This window comes from Monodelphis domestica, chromosome 3 (genome assembly GCF_027887165.1).
Source record: "Monodelphis domestica isolate mMonDom1 chromosome 3, mMonDom1.pri, whole genome shotgun sequence".
Taxonomy (NCBI): domain Eukaryota; kingdom Metazoa; phylum Chordata; class Mammalia; order Didelphimorphia; family Didelphidae; genus Monodelphis; species Monodelphis domestica.
The window spans coordinates 102,148,061-102,162,026 of NC_077229.1; the positions used below are offsets into that span (position 1 = coordinate 102,148,061).

Sequence of the window (13,966 nt, forward strand, 5' to 3'; positions counted from 1 at the left end):
TTCAATTGTTTTCCCCAAAATAGGATAGTATCTCAGAAAACAATCTGTACTTAAATAGGAATCTCTTTTACAGCATCTACAAATAGCAACCAGCATCCATTTGGAGATCTACTATGATCATGAACTTATTACATACATAGATGGTCAGTTCTACTTTTGGAGGTTTAAATGATAGGAAGTTTTCCCTAACACAAAGTCTAAATATGTCTCTCTACAATTTCTGCCCCTGTCTAAGCTCTGCCCCTTGGGATTGGGTAGAGCAAACCTTATCTTTCTTCTACATGACAATCTTTCAAATAATTTGAAGACATCTAATTTGGGTGCTTACCTTTTTTTTTCCCTCCAAGCTAATCATTCAGTCTAGTGAATCTGTCCAAAAAAAAGGGGGGGAATAAGATTAGTTTTGTATATCTTGTTCTTAAAGTAACCATGCTGGTACTTAGCAATCACTATTTCCCCTTTCTAAATGCTCATCAATGATCTCTTTAATAATAAAACTTTTATAACAGATGTGCCCACATATACCTCCAGAAGGAAAGCCCTCCTCTCCCTCCCCCCCCTCTCTCCTCTACCTCCCTCCCCCAAACAAGGTGATATTCCCTGTCCATCTCTGATAAGGCATGATGTCACCTTATTGTGGGTATGTGTTGCCTGTGGACAACACATTGTTAATGAAATTCATGGATAATTCATACACTTGAACTATACACTTCTAATGTAGAAAGGAAGACTACTGATAGAGATAAGGATTCATTTCCATGGGAAGGAAGAGGCCTCATTTGCCTGGAGAGAGAGTAATAGTGGAACTCTTGGACCAAGCCAAGGACACAGATCAAGCCAAGAGTTGGAATCTGTGGAGCAGTTTGGCATAGAACTATGACAAAGGAGCAAACCTGGATCTGGCACTTTAGTAATACTGTGAGACAGGTGGAATGTATAACTTCAGGAGAGGAGGAATTGGTTATCTAGTGACCCTAGCTTCATCCTCTTTATTGATAACCTCTACTCAATATAGCATACTATAAATCTAGAGGACCATATCTAGGTCCTTCAGAAAGGACCATACCTTACCATAGAGGAGGGTTCTTTGCCTCTTAGGAAATCCCAAGTTCTTTCCCCTTACAAAGGGGAAAGGGAAGATCACAATAGAGTACTATAAGTCTGGAGTACTTGGGTAGGTAATGGAAATTGCTTTAACTGTTTATAGGTTCAGGTGTGAGTTGTTTGTGTCCTTTTGTCAAATTTAATAAAACCTTGATGTTCTCTAGCTCATTAATATCATCCTTAAACCATAAAACCCAGAAAGGAACACAGTATTCTATATGAGATCTGATAAAAAAAAAAAAAGCAGAGTGGAGAAGGACTATAACTACCTTATTCCTAGAAATTATGTCTCCTAAGGCAGGCCAAGATTGCATTAGCTTTTTCAGGTGCTGTCATATTGAGTTACTATAACTCACTGAGCTTGCTGTCCACTAAATACCAAGATCTTTTTTCAGAACAACTATTTTCCCCATTTTGTACTTGAGAAATTATTTAGAAATTATTTGTGCCCAAGTGTAAAACCTTACATTTATTCCTATTGAATTTCAGATCAATTGATTCAGCTCAGGGTTCTAGCCAATTAAGATCCTTTTGGGTATTAATAGGGTGTTATTATCCATCCTGCCTGGACTTATGCCATCTTCAAATCTGAAAAGGAAGTCATTTATACATCCAAGTCATGGATAAAATTGTTAAATAGCATAGAACTAACTATACATCCCTAGGGCACTCCACAGAATATCTACCATGGTAACAATGAAACATTAACAACTACTCTTTTTTTTTAACTATTTTATTTATAAGTAAATTTTTAAAAAATATTTAAATGGATTTGATGACATTCCTTTTTAATTTTTTTATTCAGCCCCTCTCCCCACACACACTATAGAAGGCAACATATAGGATATATGTTTCATGTTTCCACTTCTTAATTCATTCTCTGAAGATGAACATTCACAAATACTTCTTCAAATATTAAATCTATAGCTGTATAGACTGCTTTCTTGGTTCTACACATTTCACTCTTTATTATCTCATGTAGTTATTTTTAAGTTTTCTTAAAATTAATCTGCTCATCATTTTCTTATAGTGAAATAGTGTGTAGTGTTCTATCAAAACCATGTGCCACAATTTTTTTAGCCATTCCCTAACTGATGGACATTCCCTGGATTTCCAGTTCTTTGCCATCACAAAAAGAGCTGTTTAAATATTTTGGAACATATAGACCAACTTGTCATTTCATATAGCACATTAGTATTCCATTATAATTATATATAGTAACTTGCTCAGCCATTCCCCAATTGATGGGCATCCCCTCATTTTCCAATTCTTTCCCACCATAAAAAGAGCTTTTATAAATATTTTTGTAGATATAGGTCCTTTTCCTTTTTGTTTTTGTCTCTTTGGAATACAGACCTAGTAATGGTTTTGCAGAGTCAAAGGGTATGTATGTACAGTTTTATAAAGGCATAATTACAAATTACTTTTCAGAAGTATTAAATCAGTCACAATTCCCCCAACACTGTATTAGTGTCTCAATTTTCCTCCATCCCCTAACTTTTGTTATTTTCCTTTTCTGTGCAAATAGGCAATTTGATAGGAATGAGGTGGACCCTTAGAACTTTTTAAATTTGAATTTCTCTAATAGTGATTTAAAGCATTTTTATAGACAGCTTTGATAACTTCCTCTGAAAACCACCTATTCATATCTTTGGCCATTTATCAATCAGGGAAAGACTTGGCCTCTTATATACTTGTTTCATTTCTCTATGTATTTGAGAAATGAGGTCTTTATTAGAGAAATTTGTTATGATTTTTTTAATCATTATATTTACTGTGTATTGCCCTCTACTCTATTCCCCCCCCCCGTTATCCTATTCTCTCTTCTTTTACCCTGTCCATCCCCCAAAATGCTTTGCTTCTGATCACTACCTATCTTATTTGCCCTCATATATATCACCTTCCCCTTCTCTCACACCCTTCCTTTCCTACTTTCCTAAAGGTTAAGACAGACTTCTATACCATACTGAATGTATGTTCTCTCTTTGAGTCAGTTCTAATGAGTAAGGTTAAGGCATTCCTCTCCTTACTTCTCCCATCTTCCTCTCCTCTATAAAAACTTTTTCAAACCTGAATTATTCTTCTCACCCATTAATTTTATTTTTTTAGCTATCATCCCATCCTATTCAACTCACATCCTTTCCCTTCATTTATGCATATTTCTTCTAATTACCCTAATAATGATAAAGTTCCTAGAAGTTGCAAGTATCTTCTTCCCATGGAGGGATATAAACAGTTTAACCTTATTTGAATACCTTATGATTTCTCTTTCCTATTTGCCTCTATATGCTTCCTTGAGTCTTATATTTGAATATCATATTTTCTATTCTACTATGGGCTTTTCATCAGGAATGCTTAAAAGGTTCTCTATTTCATTGGAAAGTGAGCATAATCCATTGGAAAAAATTTTCTAGCTCCTTTGCCTTCCACAATATCATATTCCAAGCCCTTTGATCATTTAACATAGAAGCTGCCAACTCTTGTGTTATCCTAACTTCACAACATTTGAATTGTTTCCTTTTGACTGCTTACAATATTTTCTTCTTGACCTAGGAACTCTGGCATTTGGCTACAATATTCCTGGGAGTTTTCATTTTGGGATCTCTTTTAGGAGGTGATTGGTAGATTCTTTCAATTTCCATTTTACTCTCTGGTTCTAGAATGTCAGGACAGTTTCCCTGATAATTTCTTGATGTCTAGGTTTTTGTTTTTGTTTTTTTTTGATCATGGCTTTTAGGTAGTCCAATAATTCTTTTTTTAAAAACCCTTACCTTCCATCTTGGAATCAATATTATATATTGGTTCCAAGGCAGAAGAGTGGTAAGTGCTAGGCAATAGGGGGTTCAGTGATTTACCCAGGGTCACACAGCTGGAAAATGTCTGAGGCCACACTTGAACCCAGGAGCTCCCATCTCTAGGCCTGGCTCTCAATCCACTGAGCTACTCAGATTGCCCCCTAGTCCAATAATTCTTAAATTAACTCTCCTGAATTGATTTTCTAGGTCAATTGCTTTTCCAGTTATCTATTTTCACTTTCTTTTTTATTCTTTTGTCTTTGCTTTATTGTTTCTTAATGTCTCATGCAGCTATTACCTTCTACTTCACCAATTCTAATTTCTAAGAAATTATTTTCTTCAGTGAATTTTTGTAACTTTTTCCATTTGGCCAATTCTGCTTTTTAAAGAGTTCTTTTTTTAATGTATTTTTGTGCTTTTTTTATCAATCAGTCTATTCTGTTTTATGCTTTTTATTTTCTTTAATATTTTTTCCTCCTTTACCAAAGTGTTCTCTTCTTTCATGATTTTTCTGTGTCACTCTCAATTCTTTCCCCAATTTTTCTTCTACATCTCTTATTTGATTTTTAAAATCTGTTTTGAGCTCCTCCAAAAATTCTTTTTGGACTTGACATTAATTTACATTTTACTTTGAGGCTTTTGATGCAGCAGTATTATTTTATTGTCTTCTTCTGAATATGTGTTTTGGTCTTCTCTGTCACTGAAATAACTTTCTTTTTCTTTAAACCCTTACCTTTTGTCTTAGAAGCAATACTGCGTATCAAGGGAGAAGAGTGGTTAGGGCTAGTCAATTGAAGTTAAGTGACTTGCCCAGGGTCACAGCTAGAAAGTGTCTGAGGCCAGATTTGAACCAAGGACATCTCATCTCTTGGCCTGGCTTTCTATCCATCGAACTACCTAACTGCCCCCAAGGTAACTTTCTATATTGAGTTTCTTTTTTTGTTATTGCTCCTTTATTTTTCCATCATTTTTCTTGACTAACAATTTTTTTTTAAAAACTATCAAAGTTGAGCTCCATTCCTATTGTGAAGAGGACATTGTTCTAAGCTTTAAGTTCTTTGTGCAGCTGCTTTCAGAGCTCATTCCAAGGGTCTATATATTTTCAGTTCTTCCCAGGTGATATGATCTAAGAAGCGTGCTTATTACTTTCCTGACCTGTGCTCTGGTATGTAAACAAGTACAAGCACTCTTTTCTGCCCTCGAACTGTGATTAAAGTCCCCAACTGTGATGAGAATCTCCCAGTCTCTTGCAGTTGCAGGTGCTTGTGTGTCCCTTGCTCTGGGACTGAGACCTGGGCCTAAGACCCAAGACTTCGACCTGGATCTGCTTATGGTCTGAGTGTCTTGCTTCCAGAGCCAGCAAAAGGACCCCGTAATACTCTTTCTCTCCAGTTGTCTGGCCCACTGGCCATCTGTGGGCTGAGATCTCTGGAAGCTGTTGCAACTCAAGGCCAATGCAGACACACTACTCTGTGCTCTACTTGACCCCTGTGTGATAAACCTTTCCCACCAACCTTCTAAATTGTTTTGGGATGAAAAATTGTTTTACCCCCTTTCCTTTTGTGGGTTTTGCTGTTCCAGGATTCATTTTGAAGAGTTTTCCCAGAGTTGTTTGGGAAGGTCATTTGAAAGAGCTCATGAGAGTGCTTATTTCTTCTCTGCCATCTTAACTCTGCCCAACAAACTACTCTTTTAAATGCAGCCAGGAGAGTGACATGGTCAGAACTATACCTTGGGAAAAGTGTTTTTGTCACTGGTGTAAAGGATATATTAGAAAAGGGAGGAGATGGTGTCAACCAGTCAGGCATCTCTTCTAGTAGTCTAGGCAGAAGGTAATGACAGACTAGAGTAGCGGCCATATAGCAAAGGGAATAGATATAAGAAATGTTGCAGAAGGGGCAGCGAGATTGACTCCATGGATAGAGATCCAGGCCTGGAGATAAGAAGTCATGGATTCAAGCCTGGTCTCAGATACTTTCTAGCTATGTGATGCTGGGCAAGTCACTTAGCCTCAATGACCTAGACCTTACTGTTCCTCAGCCTTGAAACCAATACTTAGGTTAATTCTAAGACAGAAGATAGGATTTTTTAAAATATTGAAGAAGTAGATTTGGCAAGACTTAGACTGATAAATGTAGAAGTTAGAGAGGGGAAAAGTGGCTCCCAGGTTAGAGACCTGGGTACTAGGGAGGGCCATTTGCCATCCAGAGATTGCAAAGTTTGTATCAATTTATTGAAAGAAAGATGATGATGGTTTCATGGATCTCCCACCTCTTAATGCCCTCCATCCCAAATTTATATGATTTTTAAAATATATATTCTATATATACTTATATGTATATTATATCTCTTAATAGACAATAAAGTCCTTGAGAGCAAAGGTGGTTTTATCTTTGGCTTTGTATACTCCAGTTCTTAACTCAGTATTTGGTACAGAGTAGTAGGCACTTAATAAATTCCTGGTGTTTAAGGTGCTGATATGACATCCCAATAGAGAGATTCAGATGATAATTAGAGATGTAGAAATAAAGCTTGGGAGAGAAGTTAGGACTAGACAAAGGAATAAGCTAGATTTGGAAGGAGTATCATAGAAAGTCAGTCACAGAAACTAAAAGAATTATCATGCATGGGGCAGCTGGGTAGCTCAGTGGATTGAGAACCAGGCCCAGAGATGGGAGGTCCTGGGTTCAAATGTGACCTCAGACACTTCCCAGCTGTGTGACCCTGGGCAAGCCACTTGACCCCCATTGCCTAGCCCTTACCACTCTTCTGCCTTGGAACCAATACACAGTATTGATTCTAAAATGGAAGGTAAGGGTTAAAAAAAAAAAGAATTGTCATGCACTAGTGGTGGTCTGGTTGAGCTTAAATAATATAGTTTTGTTTTGTGGCAGTTTTGTTGCTTTAAAATTTTGGGAGTAACAATGGAGAAAGGGTGATCCCCCTTGATTATTGGCAGACAACAAAGGGTAGAAGGAAAAGCAAGTAAAAGATTCAAGGACAGAAAATAATGGTTAACTATAGGATTAATACTGAAGGAGAGGCCAAACTGGACTGGAAGAAAATAGAAGTATAGAGAGAATAGAAGTCACTAAGAAAACAAAGAATAAGTTTAGGAGTAGGTCAAAGGGACATATTGTAAAATGGAGATTTGAACCCCAGACTTCAATCCCCAGAAGCCCTTGGTACTTCCCAGAATTCCCTATAATCTCACCTGGGTGACAGGGCAGATGGCAAGATGTAGTCTGTAAGATGTACATCTTGCCATCTTGGAGTAGAGGAAGAGAGAGCCCAAAGTAAGCGGTACAGCCAGTTTAAATACAAATTGTGATCTCTCCCAGGTGGGGACTCAGGTGAGATTATAGGGAATTCTAGGAAGTACCAAGGACTTCTGGGGATTGAGGTCTGGGGTTCAAACCTCCATTTTACATTACCCCCCTGAGGCCTGAGGAAGACTAGTCTTTCCGCTGGGGCTTGTAAACACACCAACTTTGAAATTACAATAATTTGAGGATAAGAGGAAAAGAGAACAAAACCAATGATGCTAGACGCATTGACAATAAGCCAGTTGGGGGGCAGTCCCTTTGGCATAAGAGTATACATACAAGTAAATGTTCAATCAACCACACCCAAAGTTCATTCTTGATCTTCTCATGCACAGCTTGTGATCTGTGGAGGCATCTTCATGGTGTCTTCTCCAAACAGTTCAGTTTCCGGATTCGGAGAGGTAGCATGTTTCTGAACCTAAAATTACTCTCAAAAGGAATTTACACTTTGCAATTTAGAATAATAATAATTTTACAATATGGAATTAGGAGAGAGAGGCCACTAAGTTATGCATTGATTAGAACACTGGATCTGGAGTCAAGAAGACTCAAGTTCAACTCTTTCCCCAGACAATTACTAGGTGTGCAACCATGGGCAAGCCACATAATCATGATCTGCTTTCAGTTTACTCACCTATAAACTGGGGATAAAAGCACCTACCCTAGGTGTTCAAATGAGATAATATTTGTAAAGCACTTTACAAACACTGAAGTGATACATAGATGCTAACTGCTATTATTGTTGGTATCAGACAGGTGGATATTGAGTTCAGGATCATAGACATGGAAAATTTTGAGAGATGGTGAACTCTAAAATATGACCACCCAATTGGTTGAGTCAGTGTAGGGATGTAGGCTATAGGAGATGAAGAAGCTGATTAACTTAGGGGAATGTCAGAGTGTTCAAAGAGGCATTTATCTGAATATTGAACTCCCTAGGTCTTAGGGAGAGGTCAACTTAGAAATGAAGTTCATGATCTAGGTTCTGAATTTTTTTTTGTAAATGAAGAGCAAACTAGAGGCTAATAGGTAACATCACATAGGATTTGGACCGAGTAATAAAGGCAGACAGGGTGAAACTAGAAGGAAGAAAGATTGCTAAAAGGTTATGACAGATAGAGGTCTTATTCGTGGCCATTGGAAGAGAGGAATATGCTGACCCCTCCTCTTGACCCAATGCAACAGGGGATATGAGAAAAGGAGTGACCAGTAATGGAGAGGATGTCATAAGATGAAGTTCCTTCCAGAAGAATCCAAATTTCCATGAGAAACAGCTTAGGGGAGAATGAAAAGAAGAGTTCCCAGGATGAAAGAGAATATATTAACATTTAGCTAGAAGTTCCAAAAACGTAACAAAAAAGAAAAACAGAAAATTATAAAGGCTAGATAGAAAAGAGATAAGAGATTGAAAGGAATAAGATTGCCATTTGACTCAATGATCATAGGAATGAGAAGAATGGGAAATGGGAGTGTGCTATCCATGAAGTAGATAATATACCTATTGACTGTTATACTCAAATGATTGGACTTGGATACAAGAAATGAATGGTGTTGGTTGTCAGAAAAGTCTTGTATTCAAGGATAGTAATCCTGGATGAGCCACAGCAAGGATATCCACTAGACTTCTTCCCATTGCTTTGGGGGTTATTTTTGTTTCTTTAGAAAGCATGGAATTCCATTATTTCAGTTCCATAGCATCACTGAGAGAATAATGTGTTTAAAAGATGGACTTTTGTGAAAATTATCTCTTTGAGATCATTAATTGGATTTCTTATCCAGTATGATTTCCTTCATTTATTCAGGTATGGGGAGGGGGGAAGAATCTGTCAGATAGATAAATAGAGAGACAGACAGACAGACAGACAGAGACAGAGGGGGGAAAGCAAGGGAGGGAGGGAAGGAGAAAAGGAGGGAGACAGGCAGGCAGGCAGAAAGACAGAAAGATAAATAGGAAAGTTCAACAATCTGTTCATTCAAATACTTGGTATAGTCTGAACATTATCTGTCAATGTGACTCTTTAAATCAATCTCTTTGACACTGTCCTGGATTTCACTGAGTAGGCTTTGTAGTAATCTGGGGTTTAAAGTAATTAGCAATAATAACTTGCACTTACATAATTCTTTGTCATCTGTAAATAGGAATATTTAGATAACCTTACCATGAATAGAGAATGTTTTTGTTTTGACTCTGTGAAGGACATCTTCCATGCCACTGGCCAATACCTTAGGTGAGCATGTCTCCTTACTTTATAGCTGACTTTGTGCAATACTCAGTAGTTTGTAGGATAGTTATCTCTAGTTAAATCTGTCAAAGTGTCTTGTATAATTTTTTATGTTTGAGTGGGAAAACCTTCAAATTACATTTTTTCTACTGAATCAAATATTTGTTAAGGTTTGAGTTTTTTTTAAGAATCTGTAGGCAATATGCATAGTAGAACCTCATTTTTACACCTCTCGGTCAATTGTAAAGGAAAAAAATGTGTAATGGAAGAGGAGAAGATAGATAGAATTTGAGGTAAGTCTTGATTTGGAGAGACAAATTTTTAATTTATTAAGAAAAATGACAGGTTCTAATAAATTTTTAAGAGAAGTTATCTTAAGTTATTGGAAATACTCTAGAATAAAATTCTTATGACACAAATATCAATGATTACAAAAAAGAAAAGGAAAAACTAAAGAAAATCCTGGTATGAATGATAGGAAACTGATTGACCCATTTAGATTTTTTAAAAGATATATATATATAGAAAATTAAAGCAAGACAAATATAGATTCAAAAGAAAAGAGTGGCATAATCCTGTAAGAATCATAATCCTATAAGAAGAGAGTATCAGTATCAATAAAGTTCTGAATGAGCTGAGTCTACACATTAGGACTTCATTTTCTACACTTCTCATTCAAAGAAAAAGAAATATGTGGCAGGAGAGAAGATAGAATTTGAGGTGAACCTTGATTTGAGGAAACAAATTTTTATTTAATTAAGAATTCAGTTGAATGCTAGCTAAAACAAAGAGGCAAAGCAGCCTCAGTATAATAGAATGTGATATATTTCAAATGAGAGGACTTGAATTTCATACTTCCTTCTTCTTACTAACTGTATGACCTTGGGCAAGTCACTCAACTTCACTGGACTTCAGTTTTCCCATTTCTAAGGGAAGTAATCTAGATATTGCCTAAGGATTCTTCTAACTCTAAATGTATGTTCTGATTCTAGGTTACTAGGACCTAATGAACTATAAATCCCAGGATTCTAAAAGATAAAAATAATAGCTAATATTATATAATTATTGTGATGTGCCAGGCTCTGTACTAAGTAAATTGTAAAACAATTATTATCTCATTTAAACTTCACAACTCTGGAAGGTAGGCTTATTTTATGGATTAAAAAACTAAGACAATCAGAGGTAAGTGATTTGACCAGGGTCACATAGCTAATAAGTGCTTGAAATTAGATTTGAACTCAAGTCTTTCTGACACTTAGGCTTGGCTGTGCCACTTGGCTGCCTCACAGGTAAGATTCCTGAGTCACTGTCTGTAGCATCCCAGGTATATTATCATCTTAAAAGTATAACCTATGTGCCATGAAAATATTAATTTGAGATTGCAGGCAGACTCACTGTTATAAGGGCTAAAAGATGGTTAAAATATGGTGAGTGAGAGGGACACCATAGGACTGGAGAATGTCAGTGTTGTCACTATTTTTTCTTTTTTCCCATTTCTATTAAAGTCCATTTTTATTGATGCTTTATTACATCATAGTCAGTTTCCAACTCCCCACCAGACTCAACCCTCCTTTGTGACAAAAGCAATTAAGCATAATATCTAATATGTAATACATACATTATTACATCCTTGTAGTCTACAATTAGCTGTCCTCTAGGAACTTTTCTGATTTTTCTATTACTCAGAGATCAACTTTCTTTTAGTGCCTTTTTTTTCATTAACAATGTTGTTATATACATTATTCTCTTAGTTATTTCCTTCACTCTGTATCAGTTCATATAAATTTCCCCATGTTTCTCTGATTTCTTCATTCCTTCCTTCTTTTACAATAATATTCCATTATAATCATACACTATAGTTTTTCCATCCATTCCCCATTCCATAAGCACCATTAATCCCATGTTCCCATTTTCAAAAGAGAGAGAGAGACAGAGAGAGAGACAGACAGACAGACAGACAGAGAGACAGACAGACAGAGACAGAGAGAGAGAGACAGAGAGAGAGAGAGAGAGACAGAGAGACAGAGAGAGAGAGACAGAGAGAGACAGACAGACAGACAGACAGACAGACAGACAGACAGAGACAGAGAGAGAGAGACAGAGAGAGACAGAGAGAGAGACAGAGAAAGAGAGAGACAGAGAGACAGACAGACAGACAGACAGACAGACAGACAGAGACAGAGAGAGACAGAGAGAGAGACAGAGAGAGAGACAGAGACAGAGAGACAGAGACAGAGAGACAGAGACAGAGACAGAGACAGAGAGAAGTATAGATTCTTCAGGGCAGCTAGATGGTGCAATGAATAGAATTCTGAGCCTATAGTCAGAAAGACTCATCTTCTGGAGTTCAAATCTCGTCTCAGACACATATTAGCTGTATGATCCTGGGAAAGTCACTTAACCCTATTTGCCTCAGTTTTTCTAATCTGTAAAGTGAGATAGAGGACAAAATAGCAAACCACTCCAGAATCTTTGCCAAGAAAACCTCAAACTGTGGTCATGACTGAAAATGACCGAACAACTACAATAGATAATTCAGTCTATAGGGCAAAATGCTTGACTTCGATTTCTGTCAAAAGTCTAGATTTAGGGGGCAGCTGGGTGGCTCAGTGGATTGAGAGTCAGGCCTAGAGACGGGAGGTCCTGGGTTCAGATCTGGCCTCAGCCACTTCCTAGCTATGTGACCTTGGACAAGTCACTTGACCCCCATCGCCTAGCCCTTACCACTCTTTTGCCTTGGAGCCAATACACAGTATTGACTCCAAGACGGAAGTTAAGGGTTTAAAAAAAGTCTAGATTTTTTTAAAGGAATAGTCTATGTATTTAAAAAGTGAAGTGATGGTCACTAAAAACCAGCAAGCTTTCCAAGAATAGGTCATACCAAACTCAATTCATTTATTATTCTGAAAAGCTTATTTTTGATAAATTGGAAGATTATAAGATTGTCATTTACACAGTATTCCCATTTTTCAGTAAAACAGTTGATAGTCTTTGATAAGATCCTTGTGAACAAGACAGAGATATGTGGACTGAATTTTATAGTGCTATGAGCCTGATTCATATTGGTCCCTTTGTAGTTTAGACCGAATAATGGAATAAAATCAGACACCAACAGGTCATTTGTCAGTCTAACAACTATAGCATAGAAAAGATATCTGACAAAGATACTCATTTGTATAGATAAAGGCCTACCTTATTTCTATATCAGCAGATCTGGTCAGCAGGGCAGGGAATGGTGACTTGAGCAGCCTTAGAACATCCACCAAATCTGAAGGACCCTAATTTTGCCTGGGTAGAACTTTTTTATACCCTTAAGTGAAGAGGAAACTATATCAGCATAGCTTAAGATCACCATGGTAATTCCCGGGGCCAATCAGATCTAAGGAAAAATTCCTTAGTTTTTAGTAAAAAAAAAAATCAGCCTAAGAATATTGCATTGTTGGATGAGTTGTGAATCAGTATGATCATTTTGGAAAACAATTTAGAATAATGTAAATAAAGTGGCTAAAATGTTCATGGTCTTTAATGTAGAGATTTAATTATTAGGCTTATACCCCAAAGAGGCCATTGATAAGAAGAAGAAATTCTTATATGCCAAAATATTTATAGCAATACTTTTTGTGAAAGCAAAGAGTTGGAAATAAAGTAGATGTCCACCAATTGGAAAATGACTAAACAAACTATGATATGTGAATGCAAAAGAGTATTACTAAGTTGTAGAAAATGACAAATACAATGAATACAGAGAAGCATGAAAGATCTCCATGAACTGATACAGAGTGAAGTAAGTGGAGTCAAAAAACATATACGCAATTTTCCAGTATGATTTATCCACTTACAACAATGTAAATGGAAAGAACAACCCCCCAAAAAGTAAATGTTACAAAATTACAAAGAACAAGCATGGACTAAAGAAGAAATATAGGAAGTTCCCATTCCATCCCTTTGCAGAGATGGGAGATTCATGTGTTTGGTGCATTACACATATTTTCAGAATTTTTCAATGTATTGATCAGTTAATGCTGATTTTTCTCCTTTTTCTTTTTCTTGTCATTAAAAAAAACACTTTTTATATAGGATGAGTCTCTGGGAGAGAGAAAGGGAGATACTGGAGGAATTATAATGTAAAAAATAACTAATAAAAAATTTTTATAAACTCTTACCTTCTGTCTTAGAATCAATACTATATTGGTTCCAAGGCAGAAGAGTAGTAAGAGCTAGGCAATGGGGTTTAAGTGACTTGCCCAGGGTCACCCAGCTGGGAAGTGTGAGGATAGATTTGAACCCAGAACCTCCCATCTCTAGACCTGGTTCTCAATCCACTGAGCCACCCATATGCCCCCAAATAAAAAAAAAGTTTTAAAGGACTAACCTAAAGTGAATGTGCTCTTCCAATAAGAGTAATGATTCATATCTTAGAGTGAGTAGAAGCTTATTGTAATCTCTCAGAGCTCCTGAAGTTTGTCACCTCTAAGTGACTCCCTTATTTGGCAATATTTCCTGGTTCAGAGTAAGTTCC

At 36.8% G+C, this 13,966-nt stretch overlaps 1 protein-coding gene and 1 long non-coding RNA gene across 7 annotated transcripts in view; one reads left to right on the plus strand and one right to left on the minus strand.

The window, feature by feature from the left end:
- Positions 1-13,966, plus strand: part of SPATC1 (spermatogenesis and centriole associated 1) — a 110,558-nt gene that overhangs the window by 80,346 nt on the left and 16,246 nt on the right. The gene's annotated exons all lie outside the window — the stretch shown is intronic.
- The window catches only part of LOC130458306 (uncharacterized), a 35,718-nt gene that overhangs the window by 1,402 nt on the left and 20,350 nt on the right, over positions 1-13,966 (minus strand). Inside the window, exon 2 of the long non-coding RNA XR_008917452.1 lies at positions 329-369. This is a non-coding gene — a long non-coding RNA (uncharacterized LOC130458306). The remainder of the gene's footprint in view (positions 1-328; positions 370-13,966) is intronic.